Source organism: Lissotriton vulgaris, chromosome 2_1 (genome assembly GCF_964263255.1).
Source record: "Lissotriton vulgaris chromosome 2_1, aLisVul1.2, whole genome shotgun sequence".
Taxonomy (NCBI): domain Eukaryota; kingdom Metazoa; phylum Chordata; class Amphibia; order Caudata; family Salamandridae; genus Lissotriton; species Lissotriton vulgaris.
The window spans coordinates 1,335,414,515-1,335,421,789 of record NC_141687.1 but is presented as its reverse complement, the minus strand read 5'-3'; the positions used below and the strand labels follow the sequence as shown (position 1 = coordinate 1,335,421,789).

The window sequence follows — 7,275 nt, the reverse complement described above, 5'->3', positions numbered from 1 at the left end:
CCCTTTCATCCATCCATTCACCCATCATTCATCCACCCATCTTTTCACACATCCATCCATCCGTCCATCATTCATCCATGCAACCTTTTATCCATCCATACATCCTTCATCCATCTACCCTTTCATCCTACCATCCATCCACCCTTTCATCCATCCATCCTTTCATCCATCCATCCACCCATTCATCATTCATCATTCATCCACCCAACTTTTTCCACATCCATCCATCCTTCATCCTTACATCCATCCATTCACCCATCATACATCCACACACCTTTTCTGTGCCTCTCTCATGGAGGGGTGGGGGGGGGGGGGGTCAGTATCTCTCTGGTCTTCTTCCTTCTTTCCCGATCATGGGAGGGCATCTCTGTGTCTCCCTGATGGGGGCGGGGGACGTGTCACGGGACCCACAGCTCCAGGCGCGCAATATCCGTTGACCTCAAAGGGCTACACTACAGCCTGCTCCCCCAGCCCCCCTCCGCCCCCCCCCCAACTTCCCCTCCCCCCACAGCTCGAAACGGCTTCAGGGACACACACACACAGCCACACCCGAGTACTTGACAGGTCTTTAAAAGACCGTTTACTTGTTAATGAGGCTTTGATGTTGTTTCACACCTCGGTGTGAATTAGGCCTCCACCGTGAGCACCCTCGATCAGCCCAGATTGAAGACCTCTGCCTTATATAGATGATGAATAGCCTCCAAATGAGTGCTGAAATGTCACCTTTAGCAGCAAGTGCCCTCTCTCACACAGGACATAGCATTAGCAATAAAGACCACCAACACAGCATGAATTTTCTTAAAGAAATGTGATTATTTAAAAACAGAAAATGTTGTTCATAAATGCTGATTTACATTTTTTGTAAATGCATTACTTGTGTCCACTTGTCACTTTTCTTTAGTACTCACATTTACCATTGAAGTACTTGAACAGTTTTCTCTCATGTGCCGGAAAGTCAGCATAACATGGCAGGTATGCCCACCATATGCCAATGATGCTCACCAGTTTTCAGGTTTGGCCACCAAGTGTCATGTATGGCCATCTTAAGCGAGGACAGGGTACCAGTTGCCAAGAATTCCCACCTTGTGACAGTAATGCCCACCTTAAGTCATGGTTGGCCACTTAATGCCCACTTAAAGTCAACGATCCTTCATTATGCATTATATCATTTATTTAAAAAAAAATGTCTGTAAAATTATCAAAAAGGATAACGCAAGTGATGGCCACCAGATACCGGAGGTGGTCACCAGATGCCCACTATATACCAGGGATTCTGATCTTATTCCTGGTCTTGCCACCAGATGCCAATCTTATTCTAGCAATATTTTCCTTATGCTTGAAATGCTCACCGGGTATGATGGATCCACTTCTTATCTGCATCTTATGGAAAAGATTACAGCCAGATGCAAGGGTCAGTCCAGAAAAGGCTGCCGCATTTACTGCCATACACAGACATCTGCTCACTCATCTGAGTCTCTGCTCCCTCTCCTCATTGGCCGATGTTATAGCCGCAGTGTTAAGCTTCTCTGCTTTGACTGTACTTTTGCTGAGCACTGTACCTACTGAGAATTTCAACTTCTCGAAAACAGTTTCCTTGCAATCCCTGCTACTCTTCATATTCCCCTTTATATAATTATTTCCGTACCTCATGACTTTCTGATCTACATCTCCTGGGATTGCATTTATTAAAACATATTCTTTATTGATTATTAAAAGCAATAGAAATTAAGAACAAATAGTCTGAGGTCCATCTTTAATGCAGGAAACGCTTGAGGAGCAAGCAACCTTTTGTCTTTCCCTAATTAATAAAATAAAATATTAAAATATCCATAGGTCTCCTCCGCTTCTAGGACCTGGCGGGGAAGTTGCACTGAGTCATCTGAGGGATTTCAGAGTACTTCCAAGTGCTTTGGTGGTTGTGTACAAGTCATAAAAAGTCTCTATATTCTGCCACACTGCAAGGTAGGGTTGCGATCGGAAGGGGGTCTGGGTGTCGGCTGCAACCTTAAAAAATCTGAAGAGTAGCGTCCAGTCCAGGTCTTTCGCTCTTGTTCCGCTAACTTGAAGTGGTATTCAAGGATGAAAGCAGCAGAAGGGATAACATTTATGCCAATGTGATCAGTCTAAAACACTGTTTCGTTGCCTAGATTATGGCTTCTTTCCCATAAACTTTGCAGATCCCTGCGTAGCATTGAAGCTTTGCCGACATTAAGCTTTCCTACAGTTCACAGTGGTCCCTGCTTCTCAGTTTGCTGGCAGCGTTCTTTCAATTAGGACACAGGTCTAGGTTCAGTTCCAATAATGTAAGAGCCTCGGGACACAAGCAGCCCACCATGTAAGGAATCTGATTAAAGTTGTGTCTCTGAATTTCTTGCTACTTACGTTGTAGTCCAGGTGACACTGCCTGAGACTTGAGTGCAAAGAGAGGCTATGGATGGCTGTGTCCTTCTTGTCTTCCTACTCCCCATTGGCTAGACATGCCAGAAAAAGGGAGTGCAGGATGTCTGGCTTCGTACCTTGGCCCCGTGGCAACTCTCATAGTCCATTGCCTGATGGCTAGTCCCCACTCTTTTCATCTCAGCTGCACTTACATGATTTAACTACCATATTGGACAGCTGTTCCACCTTGGGCATTCGACCCACATAGTACAAGATGGTGAGAGGTTCCAGGTCTTGGGGTACACAGCATGGCGATGCAGAGGCTTCAGGGTTCAATGTGTTGTACAAACCCAAAACTGTACTGTAAGTGGTGTCCGCACTGCACAGGTATGGACACGGCCCTGAGTAAAAATTGGCATAGTATCCTTTGGGTTCATGCCCCCACTTCCTGTTGAGGTCTTGTCTGAAGTCGATGTAGAGTGATCGGACACAGCAATTCTCCTCCTGGCTGAAGCAGTAGTTTGTGTTGAGGGCTCTCTTCTTCCAGTGGCTCCGGGAGTGACTCTTAGTGCGATGTGGCAGTAACATCATGAGAATCAAATGGGGGTTGTGCTGATCCTTTTGCTTCTTTAGGCGCCCTAGATCTCCACGCCCAAAGTCATCTTCGCCATCTTTAAATCTGACCTCCAGCACTTCATGCGTGTTGTCTAGGATGTCGCCATTGGGGTGGAAGGTGTTGCTGGGACAGTGCACACTTATCTACAGGCCGAGGTTGGTATCTCTGCGGGTCAGCCACTCCCTGACATTTTCCGTCACATCAAATGACAGCCACTCCGCTATGCCCTTGGTCAGCACACTTCTCCCGCTGATGAAGCATTGTTTGACAATGTGCTCATCTGGGCGCAGGAACTGGAACAGCTGTATTCTTTGCTCGCTGCGCCTGGCCGCTGGGTTAGGAGTTTTGAACACCCTGAACTCAGCACGAAAGAGGTTAGGGCTGTCTACTCTACCGCTGACACGTTGAAACAGAATACTTTTGATGTTATCCCTTTTGGACAGAGAACAAGGTCATAAAACAAACTGTCAACAGCACCGTCGTCGTTTGTGGAGCAGGCTCTGACAGGAGGCGGCCAAACTCCCTCCCTCATAGGTGAAACTGCTAACGGAAATGTGGGAATAGTTCAGGCAAAATTTGGCTCCGCAGTGTTAAGCTTCTCTGCTTTGACTGTACTTTTGCTGAGCACTGTATTTCCTGAGAATTTCAAATTCTCAAAAGAAGTTTCCTTGCATTCCCTGCTACTCTCCATATTTCCCTTTTGTATAATTATTTCCGTACCTCATGACTTGCTGATCTACATCTCCTGTGATTACATTTATTAAAACATATTCTTTATTGATTATTAAAAGCAATAGAAATAAAAATTAAGAACAAATAGTCATAAACATATGCCATTTAAAACCTTAGTTTGAGGGTTATGGCTAATTTGGAGGGAGGGGGTATTGGTTTTCTATATACGTTCGGGCCGCCAAGGTTTTTCAAGAAGGTTCGCCTAAAGGTTTCAAAATCAGCACTCAACGTGTGGTACAAAGTTAGGCGAGATGGGGTATAAGATATTATTCAGACTACGCCCCAATCTTGGATTCCCCGGGACTGCCAGAGTGTTTGGAAGATAGTTTAGCGTCCCCCATCATGAAGGCAGGAATTACGATCTGGTCTGACCTAATATCATCCGACGGAATCCTTCCCTGGGAGATTCTACGTTCTAAAATCGCTACTCCCTCTCTAGATTCAAATATCTGCAACTGTGCTCCTGGTTTTCAGCAGAGAAGGAGCATACAGGTGGACATTGGGAGATTGAACATACACTTTAGAATGTAAACCCAAGAAAAAATTAGGTTGGATTCTGGTATAGGAGTCTATTAGATGCTGAGGATGTAGGATGTCCCCCTTCTTATCTTGTATGGAATTCAACCGTATTGGGAGATGCATCTGTTAGTTTGTATGCTCTATTAAACACACAAAAGGGGAGAGGGCCAAATTGTTTATACTCCAATACCCCAGACCCCCTAAAAGGACTATGTTCACAAACACAGTGGGTATACAGAGTTCTTCAAAATAAGTAAAGGGAAATTCCCAATTTGGAAAAAACTGCCCTCACTCACATACCGAAGTATGTGACATGCTTCATCATAGGGCCTGCTACAAACGCCCTGGTGTAGCCACATCCAGGGCGGAGCATTAGGGAGGGGGAAAAAATAATAAATTTCCACGTTACAAGACGTACAACACAATACGTAAATACGTACAATGAGTAACATACATAAGTGATACCGTGTATAGAGGAACACCTCGTGGATCAAAAGTGCGACACAAATAAGTGCAGTAAGGACGTGTGTTAAAACTGATTAGGGGTGCCAAAAGAAAGAAATACTTTCTTAGAACCAATTATGGTACCCTCATCAGGATTAAAAGAAAAGAAAGGATGGGAAAATGCCTTATTGAGAAAATTAGGTTTCTCAAGGCTTCCCTCCTACCACTGCTCGAGTCAACATGTTTCGACCATAGATTTGTGCCCCGAAAGGTCACCCTGGTCTTCTTCAGGACTGTTGCAGTAGGATCCACCGGTTACCCGTGTCTTAATTAGATCCTCGGGTAGCACAGCTAGGTGTAGGTCACTAGGATCCGTACTCTGCTGGGTATGTTTCTCGATCAGTGGAGGAAGTATCCCCATATGAATCATGGGAAAACATTCACTAGGGAAGAATAGAGAGAAAAGAAAATAGGTGAAAGTGAGTGCTAATCCCCCACAACACAAGGTTTACTCTAAAGAAATCTCTCTTTTGTCCTGAGTATTAGTAATATGCTCAGGCTAGTCTCCGCTATATAGTAATTCAAAGCAGGGTTCCTCTCATACTCATTGGATCTTTCATACAAGGGAAGTGGTCATAATCAACCACTCACAGTATATACGTCGGTAATAATTTACGAGGTATGATACTTCGCAAGGCATAGTGACACATTCACAACCAACCTATCCAACTGCTCCCTACAATTGGAGCAAGTCATGAGACTTTATAAAACTATAAATTAAACAAAGAATATAGAGTTCCCATATACGATGGTTCGATTCTCTGGGTGAACTCACCGAGTTTACACGAGTCATAAACTCGAACTGATGGCCGCCCGGGGGGGGGGGTTTGCCCATGAACACAATCTGCATGAAGTAAAAGAATGGTGAGAGTCTGTTAACTCGCAATAGTTAATTGCTCGTTTGTGGCGGTTATGCGGAGTACAGTCAAGTGTCGTTGCTTGAAGAATCCCACCCGCTGCTCTTACCGTTCAGTACGGCAATTACCGCCAAAACATACTCGGGCTCTGAACCACCACATTGTAGAAGGACGCGGCGTTCCTGGCTCTGTTTATGCAATGCGCCTGGTCGCTACAAGATGACGTCGTCACCGAGGCGACGTCGCGACGTCAGCATGATGGGCCGCGTAGGCCTCCAGGAGTTGTAGTTCCCTATGGCCCGTTCTCCCTCACGCTATGCATACAATTCATCATGACGGTCTCGACCGGGCCACTTTTGTGTGTAAGTGCGTATTATTTGCGGAACTGCCTCGTCTACTCGGAAATGAATTCCGGTATGTCTCCCTTCCTGGCCCCTTGACATGGAGCTTGAGGGCGGCCGGTCCCCGGCAAAAATGCAGAGTCAGCACAAGCAAGCAAAAGGTGCTCAACCCCCATAGGTCTCGAGAGAACAGACACCCACAGGCATTGGCCAACCCCCCTGAGGAGTGAATGGGCACACTCAACGTGAATACGGCCCCAAAACGGCTCACGTGCACAGTACCCACAGGTGAGAGGTAATGCCAGCAAATCAGAAATAGAAAGCATAACTGCATTGGCAAATCTTATATCATGTATACGTCCCGCAAGTAGCACAAAGAGGAAAGAGGAAAAAGACGTACTCAGAGGAGGAAGGGAAGATAACGTATATCCACCAACACAATCTTATCGGACCTTAGAAGTACCCTGAGAACCAATAATAAAAAGGGATCATATAGCGCTCACTGCCCATTCATGCTTGCTAATGTTGTGTAATTAATGATATTACAGCTTAGTGGGTTTGAGCAGTCGAGTGTAGTAAGCCCGATTGGTCAGGGAATACAAACTCACAGAGTACTCAAGAGCATACCTCACTGACTCCTTCATGATAGGAGGATACCGGGACCCTGTCATTATGATACAACTATAGAAATGGTCTTATATTGTGTCGTCCTGTAACCCCAATAAAAAATAATAAATGATTGTAATTTCATGGGGGTATGTACAAGAGTGGTGAAAGCTTCATGGACCAACTAGAATGGAAACATCATTCTGGAAACGATAGTTATCATAGTTGTCTCCCTAGTGTTTGCCATGGGATCTCATCATTTAACCCCACTACATGTCCCCTCAAGCGGTAGACCCAGCGTTGTTCTCATTGTAATAGTACTCTCTGGTCTTCTAGATGGTGTCTACTGCGTTTTATCTTCTCAATCACAGTCCATCTGATGTCTTCGATGCTGTGTCCTTGTTCAACGAAATGTGACGTCAGTTTAGTGTTAGTTTTGCCGCATCTGATGGTGCTGCGGTGTTCCGTGATCCTTACTCGCACTTTTCTACTGGTCATCCCTACATACAATTTTTGGCAGGGGCAGGTCAGGAGATAAATCACTCCCTGGGAATTGCAATTAGTGTGTGATCTCTGTTCCCAGGGAGTGGGAAGTCCTAGGTCAATAGTGGTGGAATTGCTTGTCAAATGACAGACACTGCATGAGCCACAGCGAGTATGACCAGTCACTCTAGGTAGACCTGTTGCTGTAAGATTCTCTCTCACTCCTCCTGGGTCCCTA

General features: G+C 45.4%; 1 pseudogene; it reads right to left on the bottom strand.

The window, feature by feature from the left end:
• Nucleotides 1-2,485: 2,485 nt before the first annotated feature.
• LOC147732580 (transforming growth factor beta-3 proprotein pseudogene) lies at nucleotides 2,486-3,527 on the bottom strand (annotated as a pseudogene).
• Between the last annotated feature and the right edge of the window lie 3,748 nt (nucleotides 3,528-7,275).